Source organism: Harpegnathos saltator, unplaced genomic scaffold, assembly GCF_003227715.2.
Source record: "Harpegnathos saltator strain DR-91 unplaced genomic scaffold, Hsal_v8.6 scaffold254, whole genome shotgun sequence".
NCBI lineage: Eukaryota > Metazoa > Arthropoda > Insecta > Hymenoptera > Formicidae > Harpegnathos > Harpegnathos saltator.
This window is the reverse complement of record NW_020230044.1, coordinates 417,362-442,719: the sequence shown is the minus strand read 5'-3', so window position 1 is coordinate 442,719 and position 25,358 is coordinate 417,362. Positions and strand designations below refer to the sequence as shown.

General features: G+C 56.4%; 1 protein-coding gene across 1 annotated transcript in view; it reads left to right on the top strand.

Annotated features, from left to right (window-relative positions):
• Positions 1–25,358, top strand: part of E75 (ecdysone-induced protein 75) — a 47,778-nt gene that overhangs the window by 790 nt on the left and 21,630 nt on the right. The gene's annotated exons all lie outside the window — the stretch shown is intronic.

Genomic DNA, 25,358 nt, shown 5'->3' with positions numbered 1-25,358 from the left:
CCGAGTAATATAATTTCAAGTGTCGCGCAGTTCCAGCAGATATTTAGCTGTTGAAATTTCGCATTCGCATCGTCTCACCCGCTGTCCCTTTTCTCTCTCTCTCTCTCTCTCTCTCTTTCTCTCTCTGTCTCTCTCTCTCTGTCTCTCTCTCTCTCTCTCTCTCTCTCTCTCTCTCTCTCTCTGTCTCTCTCTCTCTCGCCTCCATCATAGACTTATTCGCGGGACAAGGCGGTAGAAGCGGCACGGTAGATCTCGGTCGACCGGTTCTCGCGATCACCGATCCACAAGATGATTCTACAAGGTGCAGATCCGCGAACGCAGCGGATCGTCCGCGTCGTCAAGCCGGCAAGCGGGGCCGCATATTTGGAGCGACGTAAACTCACGCGCACCTTTCTCCGGGAAAAGCTTTGACACTGAGTCGCGCGTATCGATTTTACCTCGAGCGCGCGCGGCTGCTCACGTGCTCGTTGACATTGACATTGCCGCACGGACTGCACGGACGCGGGCCTGCCATCTGTCGTCCGCGAACTTACATGCACCTGACGATCGACTTGCAGCGTGTACCGCGCGATGGCAGTTGCATCGTTCAAGATATCGTCCCTTTAATTCCGCGCGCGCGGGAAGAGCCCGCACGTGCGCTCACTCTCTCTCTCTCTCTGTCTCTCTCTCTCTCTCTCTCTCTCTCTCTCTCTCTCTGCACGCGGCCATTTAAAAAACAGAAGAGGCTCGCGCTCTGGGACGGGACGCCCCGTGGATTTTAAGTCCCGGCACGTGTGTGAACACGATCCTCCGCTCTCACAGCAGCCGCGGTCTCTCAAAGTTGAACTTTCTCGTTCGTCCTTCCCCCCCCCTTCCGCTCGGGGATGCTCTCTTCTCGAGCTCCTTCCTTCGTCAATCGGCCCACGCTTCGTCAAGACGTCATCGATCACATGTTCCCGTCGCGCTGGGCGGGCGCAATAGCTCGCGGGGAAAGGAAGAAAGAAGTATCTGATCCGAACGGAAGGGGCTACAGCACACGCACGCACGCGCGCCCTGAGCGGCCCTGAGAAAACGCGTCGGGAGAGGAAAGAAACGCCGCGATAATAATAGACGCGAGTGCGTAGTAGCAGCACCGTTGCGCGCGCGTTTCGCAATTAGTCGCGCGTGCGCGCGCGCGCGCGCGCGCGCGCGCAAGCCTCGTGGTCGTTGTTTTACGGCTACGCCGGCTCGGATCGCGGCGAGGTCTACGTCCGCGGTTATATCCCCTTTCCGAGCGCCCTCTATTCCATATCTCCACCAGGCGATTAGCTCATCGGCCCCGTATTTTACCCGCGAGAAAGATAGAAGTCGTATAGAGGCTGCGGAGAGCGGTCTCATTATAGCGCATGTCGTCGCGATCGACGAATGCGCGCGCGTGCGTCTCTGTGCGCCTCTTTTTGTCTCGAGCGCTTTGGAGATGTAAAAAGCCAGCGCGCGATACTCTGATGGGAGACGGTGAGCCGAGAGGTGAGAGTGCTTTCACCTTTCTCTCCGACGTTGTCTCTCTTCTCGGCCGTGCGACTCGCCCCGCTCGCTCCTCTCTCTCTCTCTCTCTCTCTCTCTCTCTCTCTCTCCCCTTGACAGCTTTTACTCTCGATCCCGCTCGCTACCAGCCTCTCTGCCACTCGGAGAAAGCTGCAGCTCTGACCTCGCGCTCGCGGCGACATTTCTTCTTCTTTCTCGTCTTCGATCTCTCCTCCTGTGCTGCTCCTTCTCTTCTTCCTCCTCCCCTTCCGCGCTCCCCTCTTGGTCGAGCAGCCTCTCGCACTTGCTTCTCATCTCTGGATCCACCTTTGGAGTTGCGTCACGTCTCGCGTGTACCACGGGCCTCTGTCCACGCGTACGCGCGACACCTTTTCCATCCGCTTACATAAACGTCTGTTACGCGCGCGTAACAGATTCTTACCTAAACGCTCGAGTCCCGCGTCGAGCCGCGAATCACTCTTCGCGAACAATTAGTCGGCCAAACGCGCGCACGTATACACGTCACTCAGTCAGTGAGTCGAATTTCGTCACTCATGGCGCTTCTCTCTCTCTCTCTCTCTCTCTCTCTCCCTCCCTCTCTCTCCCCCTCTCCCCTCTCTCTCTCTCTCTCTCTCTCTCTCTCTCTCCCTCTCCCTCTCCCTCGGCATCGTCGTTTTCGCAATCGATATTAAATCGAGCCGATCTGTACTCAGACGCGCGCGTCGACAGTCTCTCCCGTATATTTGAGATAGTGCATTCGTCGCGTGCGTAGAGTAGTCGCGCGTCTTCTAGATCGGTAGTCTCGATCTCGATTTCGTCACAACACCGAGCGCCGAAAATTCTTCCCAGAGCGCGCCGAGCGCGATTTCATCACGATGATTCGCGACGAGAAGGTGGCTGTTTTTACACAGTCGGGCATGTCCAGCGCGTTATTGAGCAACGGCAAACCTGGGCCTCGGCCGTCCTGGATGTCGGCCGGTAACCCCGGCCGAATCAAGGCCGCCGATCATACACACACACATACACACACACACACACACACACCGATGCCGTCGGCTCTTACTTTCACGCGTTAGAGACGGCGCTTGTTCTACTCGCGCGTCGATGACGACGTAACGCGTCGCGCGCGCGAATCAGGACCCAAATAGTCGACTATGATGATGAGCAGCTTTGGACCGCTCGCTCTCTCCCTTCCTCCCTCCCTCTCTTTCTCCGGCTATCATCGCCTATCATCGCCCGGCATAACTCGACCAACGTGTTACGCCTAGTTACGCGTTCGGTCAAAAGTTTCAAAGTACTCCTCGTACGTGAGATCTCGCATCTTCTCTGCCTCCTTCCTCTCCCCCCCTGCCCCCATGCGTCGTTGTCTTTCTCTCGACTATTACGCACCTAGCACAAATAACTTGGCGCAGCTTACGTCACCGGCGGCTACGAGCGCCGAACAACTCCTCCGGCGTGTTCTGCTAACTCCGCCGCAAACAGTGGTCTACGCTCTATACTCGTGTCAGCAATAGGCGCAACCAGGCCATGTCTACGACCTGATGGCCTTGCTTTACGCGCTGGACCGCGTCGCCTTGCGAAACCGGCCTGCTCGATTATTTTCGATCGCGTCCATCCCGCTCGCCTTCCTCGCGCGCGCAAGCGCGCGCGCGCGCGCGCGCGCGCGACGGCGAGATCTCGATGTAGAAGGTGCGATTCTCCGCACCTTCCACATCGAAGGTCCCGTCGAGAGCTGCGTTTTCCAACGACGAGGGGCGCGAACCGGCCGCGAAGGCATCGGGGCCGGGAGAAAGCGTCTCGACGACGCCGTGAAACATGTTTGCCGCGGATATTTCCGCGTAACCGGCGAAAGATTCCCTTTGACGAAACGCGATCGCGGCCATTGCGATATCTCCTCTCTCTCTCTCTCTCTCTCCCTCTCTCTCTCTCTCTCTCTCTCTCTCTCTCTCTCTATCTCTATCTCTATCTCTCTCTCTCTCTCGATCCTCCGCCGCGATATTTCTCCGCCTGAGAGCTAGAAAGTTTTCGGAGATAGCGAAAATCGAAAGTAGTTTACGCGCGCGTGCAGCGACGACCCGTCACGGAGGCTCGCGAGCGCGCTGCTTTTCCCCGGGATTCGATTACGATTAACGCGCGAGCGCGAGCGAGCGACGTGTGTCCACGATCGGCGGCTGCAGCACGAGGCTTGCGCAATGGCCGAGAGTGCGGCGACAGCGTCCTCAATAAATTTTCAGTTCAGCAATGCCGAGTCGGTCGTTGCCCCCGACCCATTTGCGCGCCGCCACCGAGACTCCCCCTCCCGCGCGCCCCCTTCGCTCCTCTTCTTTCCTTCCTCCCTCGTCGTCGATCTTCTCGCGCGCGCACGGAAGCGTCTTGTAACTCCTACCTCTACACCTACCTGTCTGCCTGCCTTGAAAAATAGGTGAAGTGAAGGAACTCGCTTAGCGCGCGCAATCGAATCGCTAGTGTTGGCGCGAATAAAAAATCGAGACAAGTCGCGAAAAAGAAGAGGGGAGAGACAGAGACAGACAGACAGAGAGAGAGAGAGAGAGAGAGAGAGAGATCTGCGCGGCACAGTCGCGACGAATGTATGGCAAATGTGCGGCGCGAAGCACTCGATTCCGAATTAATCAAATGAGGGGGGAGGCTTCTTCGATGGGCAACAGACGGCGATAGTACAGTGGGATTGCATCGCGTACGCGATTATCCGAGCACGATAAGAATAAAAACTTTCACACTCATACGCACACACACACACACACACGCGCGCGCGCGTGTCCGCGTCGTCGAGCTTCTCAGACATTACGCAGACTTCTCGCGAGTACGTACTCGCGCGTAGCGCTCAGCCAACGTGCGAGATTATATCGATTACACGTAATGACGACAAAAGTCATTAACGTTGCGCGTCCGCTTGGCGCTCGCTCGCTCGCTCGCTCGCTCGTTCGTTCGTTCGTTCGTTCGTTCGTTCATTCGTTCTTCCTTCTTTCTGGTCGGGTTCGTTCGTCGCTCTACCCGCTCGCGGTAGCAAGCGCGTATACTCTATTAGAACGGCCGATCCGTGAAGAAAATACATTATTATTTCGCCGTGCTAATGACATCGCGAACCTCAGCTTCGCTTCCGTAATCTCGCTCAAGGATTCACCGTTAAACCGATGCGCGACAAAAAGCAATATCGCGCCGGCGGCGGCGCCGCGCCACTTTCGCGCCACGCGGGGAATTCATTCGCCGCGCGCTATCGACTGCGCCGTCTACTAGGGATGGGCGATACGATAGAAAATATCGATACGTCATATCATAAATAGAAATATCGACATTAGTAATATCGATAACACTAATATTCTTATTTTTGACTGTGTATTTATTTATTGATTTATACTTGTATATTTGTACTAAAATCTATTATAGTTTTACCGTTTTTGGAACGCGTCAGAAATAGATGATGTATTTTATAGGTCATTTCATAGGAAAGAAGGAAGGAATCCAATTATTGCAATTGACGAATTGCTCAACCGTTGTATTTTCTGAACGCAGCCTTATATTTACACAAGTCCGTCTTAAGTTCATGTTCAGATACTATGTAGCCAATGAAATGATCCGACCCAATATCTGAAGATAAACTCTAAGACGATCTTAAATATAAGATCCGACTGATGAATACCGGCCTAAATGCCGGTGCAGATTAAGAATATTATTTGCTTAGTTCCAGCGACATTTCCGCTTAAGACGGAGTACTTTTAACAAACATTAACAAACATGATATGTACGCAAATTCAGTAGAAAGCTTCTTAAATTACCCGCGCTCAGGTTGGCATAAAAGTACGCACTCCGAGCAAGTGCGCCTAATAACTAATAAAGTTACTAGGCGTTACTGAGACGGAGCGAGCGCGCATGTCAATCGAATCTCGCCATTAATCTGCAACGGTTTGCGACAATTCAAACGCAAACGGAACTGAGAGAACGGCTGTGGTTGGTAGCGCTGGTTCCAAGACCGTATCGGTACGCTAATATTTTCACCCCAATACTAACGATTCGTATTGAACTGTATCGGAACTGTCCGATATTGCTCTTGAAATATCGATACACGGTAATATTGAAAAAAAAAGATCGATATCTAGATGCAAAAAAGTATCGGTACTTAAAAATACTCGATACTCGTGTTCTCGCCCATCCCCAGCCGCCCACTACGGTCTCTCTGCGCGTAATCGCGCGCGAATTCGCGCGCACTTTTGCCTTTTTGCAACGCGCGGCGTCACTCGCGCGACCTGGGTCAACCGGATTGTTTTGGAACGCTGCAGCATTCGCTGCCCCCGCCCCGCCCCGGGTCGACTGTGCAAGAGGCAAAAGATAGCATTCTCCTGGGCGGTCGCATCGAAAGTCGCGTGTTTCCGCTTTGCTCGCGCGCTCGCCCGATATTATGTCGCACCTCTCGCGCCGCCGTCGAGCTGTCGAGAGAGAGAGAGAGAGAGAGAGAGAGAGAGAGAGAGAGAGAGAGATCGTGTATCGCGTCGGCGCGGCGGCGGAGCGCCGATAAAGCACGTACGAATGCGCGACATTCGCGACGTGAGCCAAGTACACTGACACGCAATATTCGCGGAGGGCAGAGACGAGAGGAGCCATAGGTCACTCACCGTGCAGCATCGAACAGCACGATGCTCGTCCTTCTCTCGTCCGCGAGGAAGCTAAGCCGCGCGTCAACACCCGCCGCCGCCGCCGCCGCCGCCGCGTATCCTTGACGCGTGCACTACCACCTCGCGTTCTCCTCCTCCTCCTCCTCCTCCTCGTGGCGTGCCAGGATTCCACGTATAACGGAATCGTGGATTCGTTTAGCGTGTGAGCACACATACGTGCCAAGATCTACGCGCAAAGTTCGGCCGACGACGCGCGCCGACGCCGGGTGTTGCCCGGAGAAGTTCACCTCTCGCTCGCAGCGGACATCTCGGTTGTAGCGGCCGTGCCGTGATTAATTTCCGACGACCTCGAATTCTTGAAACGTCGAGTCCGCTTCAGTCCGTTTCAGAGACATACAGTACACGAGGAGAGACGGCCGGATTGCGAGCGATGGAATTTCAATCTGAATTTTTTCCACGCGTTTGCTAAACTGCGCATCTGAGTGAAACGCGCGCGGTGTTGCTTCTCCCGTTGCTTTGTCTCCCGTAAACCCCGTGAAAAATTGCAAATTTGCTCGCTGTTTTATTCCGCCGAAATTGTACAAGTGAAGAATTGCTTCCAGTTGCGACGAAAACTGGTAAAATACATCGATTTAGATAAAAAAAGAAAGAAGAAAAAGAGAGAAAAAAAGAAACCGGTCTCGCGACAGACAAGTCCGCAAAGTCACTCGAAGCCTCGACTAATACACGTCACCGCTGTGTCGGTCACGTTCGCGCTTTATCTCCGCGTAATCGTGTAACGCGATTACCGAGATAATCGATTGAGCCATTAGCTCGGTGAATTTCCGTATCCCAGTTTCAATCGAGAACGCGCACGACATCTCCTCCTCCTCCTCCTCCTCCTCCTCCTCCTCCTCCTCCTCCTCCTCTTTCGTCGTCACGTGAACGCGTTAAGCCGATCGAAGCCGAACGTTCCAACGTCACCTTCTAATCAGAGCACGATGACGCGGTTGAAAACGTCCGAAAGCAAGCCTGGTAAACACCAAACACTTTCGGTTACAGTTAAGGCCCGCGGCGCGATTCGTCCAGCCCCACCTTCCTCGGGTTCGTGACGTTGGATTCACGCGTTAGACGCGCGCACACCTGGCGCCCGATTATCCGACTATCGCTTAAATCACCTGTGAATATCGACCCGCTGTTTCCGGCCGCCTTTTCCACCGCGCTCCACGTTGCTCCTTGCTTCGTGGCCCCTCGTTTTCGATATCGCTCGAGACAAGGACTCCGGGCTCTGTTTTCCGTCGCGATAAAACGCGCGTCTCTTCCGTCGCTCTGTCCCGATCTGTCCTCGCAATTGTCTCGCCAATCAGTCGGATCAAACGCACACGCGCACGCCTGCCTGCCTGCCTATCATACCTCATGTTTCGGCGCTCTGACACTCGTCACTCGTCACAGCGTTAAAGCTAGAGCTTTTGGGAAAGGACGAAAGAAGAAACGACAAACGGGAGAGCGCGTCTCGTTGAAACGATAGCAAACGCCGCGAGGCGGAGGGAACTTTCGCGGTGCGGATCGCGTGGTGGCCATTGGCATTTCGTCACTGGTCAACCAGGTTGAATAACCGGCGTTACGTCATCGAGCGCGCGCGGCACGCGTTCGCAGACGCCAAGGAGGAAAGGAAAGGGGGGCAAGAGTGCCAACAAGAAGCAACGACGACGGAGTAAAGAAGGTGGCAAGGGACAAACGTAAAAGGCACGGTGGGGACTATGGAGGTCGATCACCTACGTACCGGGAGTCAGTGACACCTCTTCGTCTCCTCGAGGAGACGCTCTTTTTTTCCCTCCGCCCTCCGCCGCGCGCCGCGCTCGCTCGTCCTCGCTCGCGCGGCAGGCGCGCTTTTGCGCGCGAGCAAACTCCTCGCCGAATATCCCCCCCGGCCACGGTGTATCCTCCACGTGGATCGACCGCCAGCAACGGCGGCGGCGGCGGCGGGCCGGCGGCGGCGGCGACGACACGGGGGAAACGTTTTCGTCGAGTCACGTGGCGAGGTGTGCGAGAACGCTCGTGTGTTATCTCCCGGTAACAGACTTTGACCCTGACTCTCTGTGTGATTGGAGTTTGGACGCTTTTGTAAGTAAGGCGAGATAACCCTGAAAGATATCACCCACCCGGACATGTTGTGTACGGGTTCCTTCGGGATATCGCGCGGGTTGTCGACTCGCCTGGGTGATAAAACCAGGGTTTTCATCCCTCTCTCCTCTCTCTCCTCTCTCTCTCTCTCTCTCTCTCCCTCTGTTCAACGAGAGAGAGAGAGAGAGAGAGAGAGAGAGAGAGAGAGAAAGAGGAGGGGACACATCAAACCATGACGATTCCAGGACAGGGAGGAAAATTTCCAACGCGTATTCGTCGACCTTGTTCGGTCAATGGCTCGGGCGACGCACCGGGAAAGACCGACTCTTTCGACATATTACGCCGTCGAGCAGAATCTACTTTACGGTGTAGTGTGTCAGGCGTGTGCGGGGGTCAAGGGCCTCGCGAGCGCTTGTTGTCGTTCGTATCGTCTCGAATCGTATCGAACCGCACGCCGGATGTCGAAACGTCGAAAATTATGCTTGGCCCGGCCTTTGCGCTATGGCATAATGGGGGAACGTGATTTATCAGAATATATTTCGTACACAAAGTAGGCGCAAAGTCGACTGATATGAGCGCGGCGCGCGCGGCGTGGTCGAAAATGTTGAGAGCCCCCCTCTGTCGCGCGGATTTTTTTCTGATCTTGCCGAGAAGCAACAATCGTGTGTCCACACGCGCGCACGCGCGCAGCCTCCGCAGACTCGCTTTCATCCACGGCGAGCATCCGAGATCTCGCTCCCAGAGGTAGAGGCAGGTGCCCTTTTGCCGGCTGGCAATCGAGCGCGAGCAACCACGTGGGTGGCGGTATCGACGCGAGATCGAATGCTAATCGCGCTCGGCCGCGCTGGATCGATGGAAGCGGGTCAATCCGAATCGGGATCACGAGCCAATGAGCGAAGAAGGAGCCAAGGAACCGAGTCTCGTGGGCGAGGCCCGCATCGAGAGCTAATTGCCGGCAAACTCGAGTACCTCGGAATCGTGACGAAACGTTAACGAGCTTTGCCCGCTCTCGCCAGCCACGACTCGACTCGACTCGAGTTGGCGAGAGAGATCTCGGCGACGTCATTTTCTTTCTTTCTTTCTTTCTTTCTTTCTTTCTTTCTTTCTTTCTTTCATTCTTTCTTTCTTTCTTTCTTTCTTTCTTTCTTTCTTTCGTCGGTTGCTTCGCTCGCTCGCTCTCGTCCAATATCTCGCCAACTTTCTCCTGAAACTGCGCAAAGCAACGGGCGAAATTGAAGGAAAACACGGGCGACCTCATCGGGGGCGCGTTTGTTCCTTCTCGGGGAACGACTCGATTCCTCGAGTCGCGAGCGACTCTGCGAGCGATCGTGAGAGAAATGAGAAAATAGGCTGTTGAAATGCGCTCGCTCGCTCGCTCGCTCGCTTCATCACCCGTTAGCGATCTAAAAATAGGTCGGCGAGCCGCGGCTAACTTCCTCGTTCATTGTCGCGAATTCGGTTCGCCTAACTGTAGATCCGCCGATGCACTAGCCGTGCACATGCCACGACCGCGCGCGCGCGCGCGACGGAGAGAGAGAGAGAGAGAGAGAGAGGTCGTTGCATCGTTAGGAGCAACCGCAACGGCGCCGCGTACGCGAGCGTCGCGACTCTCTGCTGCATCCCCATAGCGACGCGCTCTTTTCGTTTCTTCGCGGCTCGTCGTGCGCGCGCAAATATTCGCTCGTTGCGACTCGAAAGAGGATTCGCGCCGCGGCGCCGTAAAAGCGCCGGTGAAATCTGTTGTCGGAGGCCGCTTTGGCTTTTTGCGCGACGAGATTTAGCGCGTCCCAGAGCGCGGGAAGGAAAGAGACCGAGAGAGGATCGCGAGAGAGGAACTGCTCTGAAAGTGGGCCTCGAAATCCGAAGTCGAAAGAACGCGCGCGCGCGCTCGCTTACGTAACGCGCACGGCCAAAGTAGGCAAGTGCGAATTTGGTTATTCGGTCAGCGGCGCGCGTCGCGGGCCAACGAGCGCACAGTTTTGCAAGGCGCCACCGCGTGCTCCCGACGTGTCGACACAGCCGCGCGACCCGTTGCAATTTTGTGGCTATTTTCAGGACGCGTTGCAACAATGAGACCTGTTACGCGCTGTTGTTCTCCCTCTCTGTTCCTTCCTTTCTCCGTCCCTCCCTCTCGAGCGTCTGCCATCCTATCGATATCTCACACAGGGCACCGCTGCGCAAATCGTGATCGCGGTTCCTCGACACCGTCGAGTGCATCGACACCGAGCGGCCGGCAGCCGTCGTCGCGTTCGGTTTTCTAACACATTCCGCCCGAGTACTCTTCATTCCTCGCGCGGACAACGCGCGCTCGCGCTCGCGGTGTTTCGCACGATGCGCCGACACGGTGCATCGAGTTCAGCGAACCCGACCTGACCCTCACTATATCGATGCTAATGCGGGACCACGCCAACGCAGCAACGGGGACGGACGAGACGAGCGCGCGCGGTGTGTGTGCGCGTGCGCGCGCGCGCGCGCGCGCGCGCGCCATCGGCCGCTCGTTTACCGCAAGCGGGTCCTCCTAACAGCCCGGAAGGGACGTATTCGCGAGAGCACAGAGTCCGCACTCGCTCTCGCGTTAGAACGGGAATAGACCGGCCGTAAATTGGAAAAGGCCGCGCACTTTCGCGCTCAGCGCGTCTCGTCTCCCCCGTGTGTTGTCTCATCGTCTCTGTATCGGCTCTCTTTAACGGTGAGACGAATAGTCGTCTCGCCGCTAAAAATGTCCCGCGAATCAGAAGAAAGAGGAAAACGCGTTGTGACGGCGGCGGCCGGCTTTCCCAGATGTACTCTCCCGTGCAAGCGCGCGCGCGCGCGAGAAAGAAAGAGAGAGAGAGAGAGAGAGAGAGAGAGACTTTCTCCAGCACCAGGCATCGCGCATTGTTTCGTGACACTCTCGCCGGTGTGCGCGCGCGCGCGCGCGCGCGGCCTCTCGCAGAGTAGCGTGGCAATTATACAAACGCGCTCATCCGCGCGCTCGCGAGGCGCGAGATAAACGCAATCGCTGGACACGCATGGTCGGCTTAATTTCCCTCGCCGTTGATCGGGCCGCCGATCGTAAGGAGGATAAAATGAGCGCGAGGGAGGGACCCACTTGGCGGTGGGCGCGACGAGGACGGCGAACGAAATTCCGCGCGCAATTACATAAACTCGGTTCTCTCGGTCGTCGGCAGCGGTCGGTTCGCGCGCGCGCGCGCGCGTGCGCGCGTCCTTTTGCCCGGTGCATAACTTTGTGTCCCTGTTCTACCCATCTAGTCCAGCCACCGCGCGCGCGGCTTCTCTCTCCCGCCCCCTCCTCGCCGCTTTATCTTCCGTGGATGTGGAGCAATATGGTTGGAGGTGACTGACCGACGTCCAGTTGCGTTCACTAACCTCCCTCCATCCCACTCCTCGCCACCCGCGAACCCACTCCTCCTGTTTTCGCGCTCGCGCTCGTCGCCGTCGCCGTCGCTCTCCAGGCGCGCGAATAAGCGAGCGAGCGCACGCTCGATGCCCCGGAGTGGACTCGATTGCACACCGCCGGTACTTATGAATTTAGAGCGCTCGGCAGATCTGGAGCGCAGTCGCGGGTTCAGCAACAACGCGCGCGCGTCTCTCTTTGTCTCCACCGTCCTCGCGAGGAATTCTCATTTTTACCTCAGCCCCGCCGCCACCGCACCAAGCATGCCGTTTTCATCCGAGCGCGCCTCTCCCTACACAGTGTGTATCGCGCAGAGCGCTACTCGATATGGCAGCCGCTCGGCTATTTTTAGCGCGATCGCTTATTATTAACTCACTTCCATGGTGATCGATCTCTCGGCTTTTGTCTCGGCCAAGTTGCGAGGTAACTCTCTCTCGACGCGACTGTTCGCGAAACACACAAGCCACCGAGGAGAGAACCTCCGCCGTCGCGCTTCTGCTGGCGCGCGCGCTCATACACGGAAGCTCGCGGTGGTCACACTTCGCCGCAAAACCGACCTTTGCAAGGCAAAGGCCGAGAGTTCGGTCGTTGTGGAAATTAAGTAAAGCGTGTATAAGCTCGCGCTCGCGCGAGTAACCGCTCTGCGTCCAACGGATCGGATAGGGCGGTGATTTCGATCGCCTGCACGATTATCTCGTCTCGCTCGCGGTTTACGCTCGTATTCAACACTCGGTTGCGTAGCGAGACGGACAATTACGCTCGGCCGTGGAATACGCGCTCGCCGCGCGGCGTTAATACTTCCGTTCCATCTCGCGCCACGGCGAGATGCGCTGGAGACGCGTACGGAGAGACGCCGGAGCGAGCGAGCGAGCGAGCGCGATTTCACTCGATTACGCGCCATCCGTACGCTTCACTTTTACTCGCCGGTCACTTTTAATCGCTCTCGCGCGCGCGCGCGCGAACGGGCTCGTTTAACGCACCGCGGACTTTGTTATCGCGTTCACGCGTTACGATCGACCGTGGTGAACAAAGTTGTCGGCGCGCATCGATTGCCGCCACCCCCGCCCCGCCGCTTTCCGCTTGAAATTTTGAATGGGTCGCGAGCGCGGGTGGGTGGCTGGTTAGCTGGGTGGGTGCGTGCATGCGTGATTCTTCTAGGTAGCTAGGGAACGAGCGCACTTTGGGGTGAATGCACGCGGCGTCGCGGCAGACGCGTGCATGCGTACACGAATCGCCGAGAGGGAGAGAGGCAGAGAGAGAGAGAGAGAGAGAGAGAGAGGGAGAGGGAGGGAGAGAGGAGAGAGAGAGAGAGAGAGAGAGAGAGAGAGAGAGAGAGAGAGAGAGAAGCCCACATGTGACGCCCTGACGGCGCTTGGCGCGAGCGAGTGCGTGCACACGATGGTCGAGGGTCGTGCCGATGACCGATCAAAGAAGAGTTCGCGTCGTGAATACGTGATACGTAACCGTCCAAGGCACACGGCCACTGACCGACGCCGGAGCGGCTCGCTTCGAGCATTGTCCTCGCCATTCCGCCGGCATCGAACTCGCAAACTCTTATCGCGTTTGTCGCGGCTTCGAGGGGCGGCGGCGGCGATTAACTCGGATGGCAAAAGTCGGACGTACGCACACAGATGCGGCAGAGAGAGAGAGAGAGAGAGAGAGAGAGAGAGAGAAGGAGGGAGGGGGAGGAAAGTGCCCCTCGATCGTGAGTGAGAATCCGCCGTCGCGACCGAATCACACCGAGAGTTTCTCGCTTTTGGGAGATCTCGGAAAGAGACGCTCGCCGGCTTATCGCTGATTCGTCGATCGATTTCGGGCTCATCCGGAGCCTTGCACCTGCGTCGTCGAGAGAGTGTACGCATGTATATTTTTACGAGAGAGACGATTAATTACACGGGCAAACTCGAGCCCGCGCTCGAAAATAGAGATACCTGGTAGCCGATGTCCTTACGATCCTCTGCGCGGCCGTCGCGCGAGGTCGAACCGCGCGCTGGAGACGAATCCCAAGGTAGACGACTCACCGATAGACAAAAAGCGACGCGCCAAAAAAAGAAAAGCAAAATGGCGTTTCACGGTCGCCCGTTTAATTTAATACTCGTCGCGACCGGATAAAGGATCGACGAGCGAGTCGTTAAATTGCCTATTTCATGCGTGATTAACGCGGATTACTTGGCCGAACTAATGAATTTCTACGGCATTATCGAGCCGCGCGGAATATATAATGCGAATCTGCCCGTTAGCCTGTGCCTGCCTGCCTGCCTGCCTGCCACAGCTCTGTTTGGAAGAAGAGAGAAACATAGAAAAGCAGAAAAGTCATGTGACCTCTCGCGCCTTAAAAGTGTCGCCGATCGACGCGCGAGGATCGTGCTCCTTTTCTTACGCGCCGGAGGTCGCCGGACTCGACCCGACCCTGCAAACTTCCTCCGATAAATCCGACGATAGCAGCACGGGTTACGCGCGCGCGCGCGCGCGCCTACTTCACCTGCGTGGTCACCCGCTTGCAACAGCTACAAACTGTTGAAACGTGCGTATGCGCGCTCACTCGATGCGTCACTCGCACGCGCCCCGAACGAGTCGGGGGGATCGAACGGGATAGATTAGCCGTGTCATCATTTACATACTATACATCCGACGTCGCGGATCGCGTGAATCATTGGTAAATTTCGTCGCCTCTTTATCGCGCGACTTCCGCGCCCGCCTCGTCGTACGACGAGAGATGTAATGGCGTCCAGAAGCATCTAGCGCCGCGCGCGAGGTTCGTCCGACGATTTAATCCAACGATGACACAACTCGTCCTCGCCTCGCGCGTCAGCACCAAGCACCCGTAGCGCGCGCGCGCGCGCGAGAGAGAGAGAGAGAGAGAGAGAGAGAGAGAGAGAGAGGGAGAGAAGTCAATGAATTCAACGAGGTTTCTCCTTGCTGTGATGCATCTTTCTTCTTTTCTTTTTTATATCACTGACGTTGGATCCGAGGATCGTTGAGCAACGAAGCTTTCCGCCTGTGTGTCTGCGTCGAGTGACGCGCGTTTCACGGTCTTTTTACAATCATCAATTTAATCGGAAGGAATTGAGGAAAACGTCGGGGGCCGGGAGCGGGCCCCCGAGGAAGCGAGAAGGAATCGAACCTCCCCCCCCCCCCCTCTCCCCGTCTTCCATGTAGCCATTTAGCCACGTGGCTAAAGAGCAAACAAGTTCACGGTCGAGTCTGTTTCATCGGCGCGTCGGAAGTAAATGGAAACCGCGGTAGAAATCGCAAAGGGAATTTCCCATCGGTGAGGAGCACCACCGAGTCGGAGGGGAGGAGGAAGAAGAGAAGGTTTGGCCGATGAGGAGGAAGGCGGAGGAGCGAAGCGAGTCAGGCAGGCAGGCAGGCAGGCAGGCGTTCTCCGTTCGTTCGTCGCAAGATTAGCCAACCTGGAAGAGGGCCGATGCCAGTGAACTCGGTTGGCCGGTCACTAACCAGGTAACCCACACTAGCAACGACGTCAATGTGCTATGCAGCAGCAACAGCAACGGTTACGCTACGGGCTTTTTCACCGTTTGTCAGGAGGCCCTCGCCCGCCGCTGAGTGCATAGCCCTGGTTAGATGTACCCCGAAGTAATTGCACACGAGATTCCTGCCTAACCTCCCTCTCCTCCTCCTTCTTCTCCTCCTCCTCCTCCTCCTCCTCCTGTTGCTCCTGCTCCTTCTTCTCTTCTTCTTCTTCTTCTCCTCCACCTCCTCCTCCTCCTCCTCCTCCTCCTCCTTTCCCTCCTTCCCTCACTCGTCCTTTCCTCCTATTCTCCGTACTCTCGCGCCAAGGATCGCTTCGATGTCGAATCAACCTCTTCCGGGAACGATGGCAGAATACTATACGGTTTATCGATTTCTAGTTAATAGGAGGGAGAAAGGGGAAAGGACCGAATGAATTAAAAGGAGGAGATCTCTCACTCGCGCACGCCGAATCGGTAAATTATCTTCCGTCCACCTGTCGGCAAGTGATTTGTCGCGCTATCCGCTCGTCGATGATCGAGAGACGTCGCTTTGACGACGTTATCAGAGAACGCGTGTTTACGTATGGGTTTGTTACACGGATGACAAAGAAGGTTCGAGAAGAAGAGATGGAAGAGAACCAGATACCGCGCCGACCAGGTGGAGTAGTCGGCCTGTAGGAGAAGAAGGAGAAAGAGGAGGAGGTGGGGGAGGGGGGGGGAGCTGGCGGAGACGCGTCACGTTTCGCCGTCACCAAATTATCGACGTCAACGGCCGATCCGTGTCGTTGGGTCAGCAAAGACGAGCGTTCGCGTTCCTCTCGGCGAACTAGGCGAGGCGCAATTTTGACGATACTTTCGAACCCTCTCGGATCTGCGATCACGCGCGTAATCAGATACGCACGAGCGGGCCCATTATTCGATTGTTCAATCTGCGTTCGCGATATGAAGGCTGAAGAAACATCCGACGCCCGTTTTGTCACCTGCTCGCACATGTCTATCTGCCTGCCTGCCTGCCTGCCTGCTGTCTGTCTGTCTGTCTGTCTGTCTGTCGGTCGAGATAGTCACGATCGTAAAGAAATCACGAGAGAGCGTCACGCGGCCGGCACGATTCCGCGCCGATTTCCGCGCGAGAAACTCCGAAGAAGCGTCGAGAGAAGTTCACGGTCAAGCGTCCCTCGAAGCAGCGTTACCTCGCGTATGTACAGAGGAAGCGTACGCGTGTGTACGCCACGTAATTGGTAGGAGAGGGAACCCCGAGAAAGCGAGACAGGGACGAAGAGAGAGACCGAGAGAGAGAGAGAGAGAGAGAGAGAGAGAGAGAGAGAGAGAGAGAGACGAGCAGAGAGAGGGAAAAGGAGAAGAAGAGAAGCGCGAAGCGAAAGATCGAGAGAGGGAACGAGCGAGAGGCAAAGAGGAAGCCACGGTGGCGAGCTAGTGGGGCTTGCAGTTTGTTGCCCGATGACCGAGTTCATCGCCTCCTTCTCGTTGTCGGTGGCCCGAAATCGAGAATCTTCGATACGAGTCGAGCGAGCCGCGAGCGAGCGTGCGCGCGACGAGACTCGCTTTTTCACTGAAAGCCGCCGTAAAAGGAAATCGAAAAAAAAAAGAGAAAAAGAAAACGCGCGGCGCCTATATCTCGCGAATCCGCCGCGCGTGCGACATGACGATGACGTCACGATAGGTATAGGTGTAGGTATACATACGCGGGGAAGAGAATACGCGTTCGGTGTGTCTATAGGCGCGGAAAGATCTAGCCGACGAATTCTCATTAGCAGCGGCCCGAGGTGAGGGAAAGAAAGACCGATCTCTCTCCGCGGACGTACAACGCGACGACCGAGAACCGTTTTTCAGATCCCACGATCGTAGGCCGATCGAGCAGCATCAGCGAGTCGCGGCGGTCGCGGCGGCTGCGGCCATGCGCTTCCCACCGCCTCTGTCTACACCAGACAGACGGTGTTGCACACGAACGAAAACAGTGGACTCGCTCGCGCGCGCGTCGAATGACGCGAAAGATCATTCATCTGACGAAACTCGCGCGCGCGTACCGTCGCGCGGCCACGCAGTGCCAACGAACTTTCGGCGCGATGTCGGTCAGAAAAATAGGTTCCGCGCGTCTCACTATGAGACATTATCGCGCGTGCTTCGGTCCGTGGGACCGAAATCGGCCCTCGCCCGTTGCTCGACCGCGATACCAACGCCAACGGACAGATCAAAGTTTCGATCGATCGCTAATTGTTATCGCGTCAATTGTACTCGCGCGGCAAGGATGTTCCGTTTATTGAAGATTCCTCGAGGGTCAACGACCGCGCGCTGACGATCACAGGCGCGTCATCCTTGGCGACGAAGGAAGGCATTAGAGAGAGAGAGAGAGAGAGAGAGAACGCGTCGTAAAATTTCGCGCTCGCGCTCGCGATTCCGCTATTCCGGGCGTGTTGCGACTCGCGAGGGATAGGTGACGATAAATTAACAGGAGGGAGAGAAAAAGAGAGCCGGCGCGAGAGAGCACTCTAGTATGCACCGCGGCGATCTAGGGTCGACGGCCGACGACTCTACACGATCGTTATGTCATTCATGCTCTTACGCACGCACGTAACCTCTCGCTACGCGGGCGTACGAGCGTGTGGACTTGAGCGTAGTAACATAGGAGTACTGTTACGACGCGCTGCGTTCCGTGTCGGAATATGACGAAATTTCTCGACAATGCGGCGAGTTATTCCCGAGCGGAGAGATCGTATCGCGGTCAGCTCGGTAAAAACGACGCGTTCATAATTTACAAGCTCGTGTTTCCCTTTTCGTTCCTTTTTTTCGAAAAAAAGTTTCTCTCGGGTTGTTTCCATGTTTTTTAACAACGAATGAAAAGAAAACTCACGCTCTTTTCGTGTCGTACAGTTTCTCGGATATTCCATTGTTTTCTCTTAATTATACCTAGACCCGACTCATCGATTTTGCGGGAGAATCGGTGAGGCATCGACCGTGGAATCGCGGACGTGGCCGCGAATACCGTGTAGAGTGATTATCTGTCGGGAGACAGTCTCTTCTCTCTCTCTCCCTCTCTCTCTCTCTCTCTCTCTCTCTATCCTTCACGACGTGCTCACGATGAAGCCCTTCGCCTGAGCACAAGTTTGCGCGCGCGAGAAAGAGAGAGAGAGTTCAAGGACTCGGAGGAGGTAGAGGACGAAAAGCGCGCCAAGAGAAGGAAGGAGGACATATCTTCTCGACAGAGCGAGGATACGTAAGGGCAGCTGGGAGCGTTACACCTAGGTAGGGCATTGCACCGGTGCGCACGACGCGCGGTGCAAGTCTTTGGCCAGCGCTCGCGGTGCAACTGCAAAGAGTTGCATTCGCGTAGCCGCGTGCAGTGACCCGCCCTACCGTTAGGACGGCCCCGAGGATGCGTTCCCCTCTTCTTCTTCTCCTTCTTCTTCTTCTTCCTCCTCCTCCTCCTCCTCCTCCTCCTCTTTCCTCTCTCCTTCCTCCTCTCCTCCTCCTCTCCTTCTCCTCCTCTCTCTCTTTTCTTCTTCTTTTCTTATACCGCCTCTTATACTGCACTTCTTCCTCTTCTTCTTCTTCTCTTACTATCCTCTCCATCCTTGAAGCAGCGGCTCTCTTCTCCTCTACTTCTTCTTTCTCTCTTCCCCACTCGTTCTCTCTCTCTCTCTCTCTCTCTCTCTCTCTCTCTATCTATCTATCTATCTATCTATCTCTCTCGCGATGCGTCTCGGACGTTCCTAGACACCGGGAAGCAAAAGCGCGCGCGTTCATCTAACGCGAACGAAGGGAGAGGACGCGAGAAGGCAAGAGGAGCGAGTCCCACCTTCTTCTTCTTTCTCCTCCTCGTCGCTGCCACGTCTATTCGACTCTATTCGCGTCGCATAAAGCTCGCGCTAGGTGCAAAATGCGATTGACCTCGCGCGATCTCGCCGAAGCAGCGCGCAAAACGGGTCGTCTAATTTGGACTCGTTCGAGCCGCGAATATCCATCTATTGACCTCTCCGGCGCCAAACGGCCGAGTCTCGAGTAACAAAACGAGATCGATCGTCGCGCGAATTTTTCCGCCGCTCACTCGTGTCGCAAACACTGCCCGCTCTTCTTCTTCTTCTTCCTCCTCTTCCGTCGCCTCTTCTCTTGAACTTTCTCGTCGTTTGAACGCGAGAAGCGCACCTTGCTCGATGGAAGATAAACGACGAAAGATCAAAGAGACACCCTGCCTTGCTCGGTACCATCGATATTTCTGATAAAATCGGCAGCTGACGAGTAGCTCTCGCGTGTAAAGTTTGAAAAATCGATATCTCGGCTACTGCCCTCTCCTTCTCTCTCTCTCTCTCTCTCTCTCTGTCTCTCTCTGTCTCTCTCTCGCACCACTACCCCGGGAACTTGGCGCGCCTCGGCGTCGCGACGTCCGTTTCGTCAGCGTCGACGCAGGTGCTCGTCCGCGGCGCGTCGCAGCGCGACACGGCGGCGAGCGAGCTGCGGGGTAGGATGGGACGAACGGTGGAGGTCAGTGACCGTTTAGCGAGCTGGTAGGGGTCGGCGCACTCCCAAGATCAGCGCGTGTGCACGTGCGTGTACGTTGCTGCAAGACGCGCGCCGGTGCAGTCGCTGCACTCCCACGTCGCTATGCAGTCCCGTAACATTCGCGGAAGCCACCTCTCCTCTCTCCCTCTCCTCTCCCCGCCTTCTCTCTCGCCGCCGCGTCGTCGTCGTGGTCGTCGTCGTCGTCGTCGTCGTCGTCGTCGTCGTCGTCGTCGTCGTCGTCGTTCTCCTCCTTCTCCTCCTTCTCCTCCTGCCTCCCGTCCCCCTCTCCACCGCTTCTCGCTGCCATCCCGGAGCAAAGCTTCGCTTCGTGGATAGACCGATTTTGACTTAGCAACCACTCGACGATACACCCGTGACCGACCTTCCCCTACCCACTTGGCCGATTGTGTCGCTACACCGTGGCGAGGTGGAGGACCTCGTTTCCTATGCCTCGGCGGAATCTCAACGAACGGTGGCTCCATCGGCGATCCGCGGAAAGCGCGCATTCCGCCGCGCCAGTCGAGGTCATTGAATCCCATCGAGCCGAGCTTTTCGGTCGCTCCTGGGGAACGCACCGCGTCGTTCCGCTCCGCACCACACCGCGCCGTGCGGTGCTGCGCCAGTCGCGCGATTGGTTTCGCTTTCCGGCCCACTTGGTGAAGGACCGGCGAGAGCCGCCACCGACGGTGAATCGAGCCTCGCGCGCGCGCGCGACACGGTTCTCTACCCCAATTAAATCTACTGTACGCGGGTGTCGCGCCGACCTACGATCGCTCCCTCGAGGGCCACGATCCGGGAAACACCTCCTCGAGCAAGGATCGAGGGTCGTTGAGGGTCAACTCCTTGTGCGGGCGTTCGCGACGCCCGGGCTGGGGGAGGAATCTATTCGCTGCGGGAATTTCGCCCCCCGTCGAAAACACCTGAGCGGCTCCTTTGTCTCTCTCAGACTAGATTTTCCCGGCTGATTCACCGCGTGATATCGCGGCAAAATTTTCAGACGCATCAATGAGGGATGGTTATGTATCGGATGTTTCGGATGTTAATACGTTGCCGTCGCGCGCATCGGCGCGACGGCCTCTCAGTCGCAGTGCCGCGCATCGCCTTGCTTCGGTGCAGCAGATGCGAGAGAGAGAGAGAGAGAGAGAGAGAGAGAGAGCATCCTCCGCGTGCATGCAGCCGAGAGCTGTGTAGACTCGCGCGTTTTGCGAAACCGGTTCCCACGCGGCACGGTATCGCGTCGTGGGGTTCGCACAATGCAGATGCCAGCCAGCGACGAGCTAGATATCGCCGCGAGATCATGACCTCGCGAGATTCGAGAACGGCAAGGCCGGTTATGTAAAAGCTCCATTAATCGTTTCCCGGCCGCGTTCGCTCTCTGGGTCGTGAAGCATCGCGCGCGCGCGCGCGAGGACACCGGCCTCTCGGTGTATCCATTGTCTTGCGCCGAGACCACACCTCGGAGTCTCGCTCGTCGTAGGATCGATGACCGTGAATTGAGAATGTCGAAAAGATGCTCGATTTTCTTCTCTCGGGTGAAATTGTCCGATCGCGTGGGCGATCTCCGTAACCCCTAGACAATTAGACGAGAGCGTGCTTTGCGCGCGTGCGCTCGAGACAATCGACGAGCGGCCGCGGGCCGACAAGCCTGTAGATTTACGACGCGTCCAGCCTGACCGATTGACTCCTTAACCCTTTCCGCTCCTGTATGTCCAGGTACGAGCCACACCCACGGGCTCTCGCCCGTGGTAACGACTGGTCTCGACTGCCGTTTCACGGATTACCGATCGAAACCCGCGCATCGCGTGAATCGTCACGCGCGTTGCTTGGGAAGGAACTCGCGGACGACCTCCTCCTCCTCCTCCTCCTCCTCCTTCTCTCTCTCTCTCTCTCTCTCTCTCTCTCTCTCTCTCTCTCTCGTGTTGATTTTCGTTTTTCACGATCAATCGAGAGAGAAAAAGCGGTTTGCCGCCGCGTTCGTTCGTTCGTTCGTTCGTTCGTTCGTCCGTCAATCCAGGCTGCGGCGCAGAGAAGGCGGTGCTAGATAAGGTACTCGCTATAATCAACTTGCACCTCCAAGTAGCAAACCAGCGAAGCAGGCCAGCCTCGGGCTAGTGGCACACGCTCCTCTCGCTCTCCTCTCTTTCGTCTCTTTCTCCGCCGACGCTGTCTCTCTCTCTCTCTCTCTCTCTCTCTCTCTCTCTCTCTCTCTCTCTCTCTCTCTCTCTCTCTCTTTCTCTCTCTCTCTCTCTCTCTCTCTCTCTCTCTCTCAGTCTCGTGTCGTTTTCTCGCGAGAAGGCGGCGGCGTCTCCGTCCGCGCTAGCCACCTATCATCGGCCACGAATACGGCCCGCGATAACGACGCTTTCGATGATCCTGATAGTTTTAACGGAGTGACTCACGCGTCATTAGAGCCCGATAATGGGTTCGTTACTCCACTTGAGCATTTCCGTATCGGAATGTACAAAGCTGCGCAAAGTCCGCGCGCAGCGGGTAGCTATGCAAAGATCGCAATGTTCAAGGATGCGCACGGGCATCCAAGGATCTAACGGTCCGAGAGGGAACCGAGAGAGAGAGAGAGAGAGAGAGAGAGAGAGAGAGAGAGAGAGAGAGAGAGAGAGAGAGAGAGAGAGACTTTGCGGATCGGAATACTCTTGGTTCGTAGAAGGCGCGCGCAGCCAGGATATAACACGACATCATCCCGCTTCTCATTTAACCTACCGTGCTTTGCGTCATCTTGCTCGTCGTTTTGCCCAACCAAGTCGCTGATTGATTGGAACCCGAAGAAATAAGATTTCGAAAATCGACGCGCGCGCGCGTCTCTTTACGCGGATGACACGGCACGTATACTCTGTTGTAACTCTCGTTCATCTCGCTTCACGAAAGATGTAACGCGATTCGCGCCGGGATACGTTTCGAAAATCGCTTGTCCTTCTAGGACTAGCGAGCGCGGGTGTGTGTGTGTGTGTGTGCGCTGGCGCACGGTATTCCACTTCTTCCTCCCAGCCGCGATCTATGCGAATCGCGGACGCGTCCTGACGCGCTCGCTCATCTCGCCATCGGCCCGCGCCCCGTTCCTTGCAACTGTACTCGATCGCAGACATCTACATTATTTACTTCGTCTCGTGCGTCTCTCCTTCTCTCGTTTCTTCTTCCCGCGCGGGTTCCTCCGCAGCGAGAAAGAGGAGAGGCCTCTTTCACGAGCGCCGCGCGCGGCAATTGCGCGCGCGCGCGCGCGCCTAACCATTTATAGATACGCGCGGGCCGATCGTGTGCGTGCGCGCGCGCGCACACGCACGAGTGCACACGCGTACTCGCTCGCTCGCTCGCGAACGCAACGAGGTGGTCGAGCAGCGGCCTCCTTGCGTTTCTTTGCAGGTCGCGGCGCAAGTCGTCCATCGGTCGACCCAGCGAGAGGCGCCAGCAGAGAAATTACTTTTTCCATTTTTCTTTCGCCGCGCGCGAGCGAGCCAACGACCGAGACAGCGGCGCGCATCGCTCGCGCGCCATTTCCACGATTCGCGTCCACCAGCGATTCGTCGCATCGTCGGAGCGCGCAAAGAGCAGACGAGTTTCCCCCGCGTTTCCGCCGCGCTCGCGGCGGTCGGTTTCGCGTACAAAGCCGACAAATTCAGCCTAAACGGCTAAAAACCAGAGGAAGAGAGACCGTGCGTTGCGCGTTGTACGCACGCACGCACCGCACGGGCCTGACACATATATCCCGCGAGTCACCGTGCTTCCCGGGCGAGATATGATCGGAGACACGCGCCGCGCATCGAAAAGATTACGCCCCGGCGAAATACAGCGCGCGCATCTTAATGTCGACGCGCCGAGTGATGCACACACGTGATGCAACGCAGCTGCTCCTCCACGCCCATCGATCCTTCCGCTCTTGTTCCTTTTGGGACAACTGACCCCTCGACGCGCGACGTTCGTGTTCGTGCCGCGACCGAGCGCGCGCGCACGATCCGATAGACTCCTCTCTCTCTCTCTCTCTCTCTCTCTCTCTCTCTCTCTCTCTCTCTCTCTCTCTCAATGAAGGAAAAAGGGAGGAAAAAAATAGCACGAGAAGTCAGCAGGCGCTCCGAGTTGGAAGGATCATCGGGCTGTTCCCCGAGAGACGAATGCGGAACCGCCAAGTGCTCGATCGATTGTATTCCTTGCGCGCGCGCGAGAAAGCTTACGAGCTTACGAATCTGAAATCGACGACGACGACGACGACGACGACGACGACGACGTGTGCTAAAATCCCACTTTGGAAGGACGCGAGCAACTTGCGAGCACACACCGCGCTCGCAACAGAGCCGCGCGTGTGCGCCCGCTGCTGTTGCTGCTCCAGGTTCAGTGACATCACGCACGCATATGCGTGACGCGCCGTGCGCACCGTTATACCCATAGCCTGCCCCATAGCGCCCACTGCGGAAGTATCGCCATATTACTCAGCGGTACGACATATACGCGCGACGATCGGCGCCCATGCCGATGTACGTACGTCGGATCGGGTCGATGTATCCTCGTGACTACGCTTGCCGTTAACCCGCCGATACTTTGCGCGAGGGAAAAGAAAGAAGAAGAAGAAGAAGAAGAAGAAGAAGAAGAAGAAGAAGAAGAAGAAGAAGAAGAAGAAGAAGAACAAGAAGCAGAAGAAGAAGAAGAAGAAGAAGAAGAAGAAGAAGAAGAAGAAGAAGAAGAAGAAGAAGAAGAAGATGATGATGATGATGATGATGAGGAAGAAGATGATGAAGAAGAAGAAGAAGAAGAAGAAAAAGAAAAGACGCGCTCGCTTCCTCCGCTCGTGTAACGACCACGCGAGATGCGCGATATGACTCGATCGTCCGCCCATCGCGTCGTTTCGCTCATTATTCTCTCATCTTTAATTCGCCACGGTAGACGTCCTCGTCCACCACCGCGTACGCCGCGCGAGAGATGCTCGCGTTTCTCGCATGTCTTGTCTTTTTGCCGAGCGCCTAGAAAAAAGATGATGTTGATCGAGTCGCGCGCGCGAACAGCCCGTCTGGGGACCTTTGGCATTTTTGCATGGTGATGGCCGCGCCGCGACGAAATTCTAACTGGCAGGGAAGCCGAGGGAAGAGGAGGAGGAGGAGGAGGAGGAGGAGGAGGAGGAGGAGGAGGAGGAGGAGGAAGAGGAGGAGGAGGAGGAGGAGGAGGAGGAGGCCTCGATGGAGGCAAAACGACGGTCGCCGACCGGTCGCTCAGTGCCAAGGACACAGAGTCGGTAGACAATACAGCCTTCGTTAACGCGGCGAAGCAACCTCCAATTATATTCTCCTTCTTCTTCTTCTCCTTCTCTTCCTCTTTCTCTTCTCGTTACATTTTTATCCGCGTCTCCTCCGCACACTGCTGCTGCCTCTTCCTCCTTCTCGCGCTTCCTGCCTTTCGTTACCTGCGTTTCATTATCGCGACCAGGAAAGAGAGTCGCGTTGTAACGGCCATCGGGTTGTAAGCGCGCCATAATATGCAAAACATCAATGATCTCGTTTATTCAGACGAATCGTCCGGGGTACGCGAGGTATCTTCCGCTATAGGCGACATCGAGAGCGCGGTGACGCCATACGCGCGGACGCGCGACAGCTTTACCGCGCGATCAATTAAAAATAGTCGCCAGGGGCCACACGGCGTGTATTCGTTGCATATAAATGCGCGTGACTAGCCGGGTCGCTAGCCGATTTCAAGGAAACGCCCCGCCGTCTGACCTCCACCGTCGCGGCCATTACATTTGAGGTCTGCCAGAGTTCGTAGCCG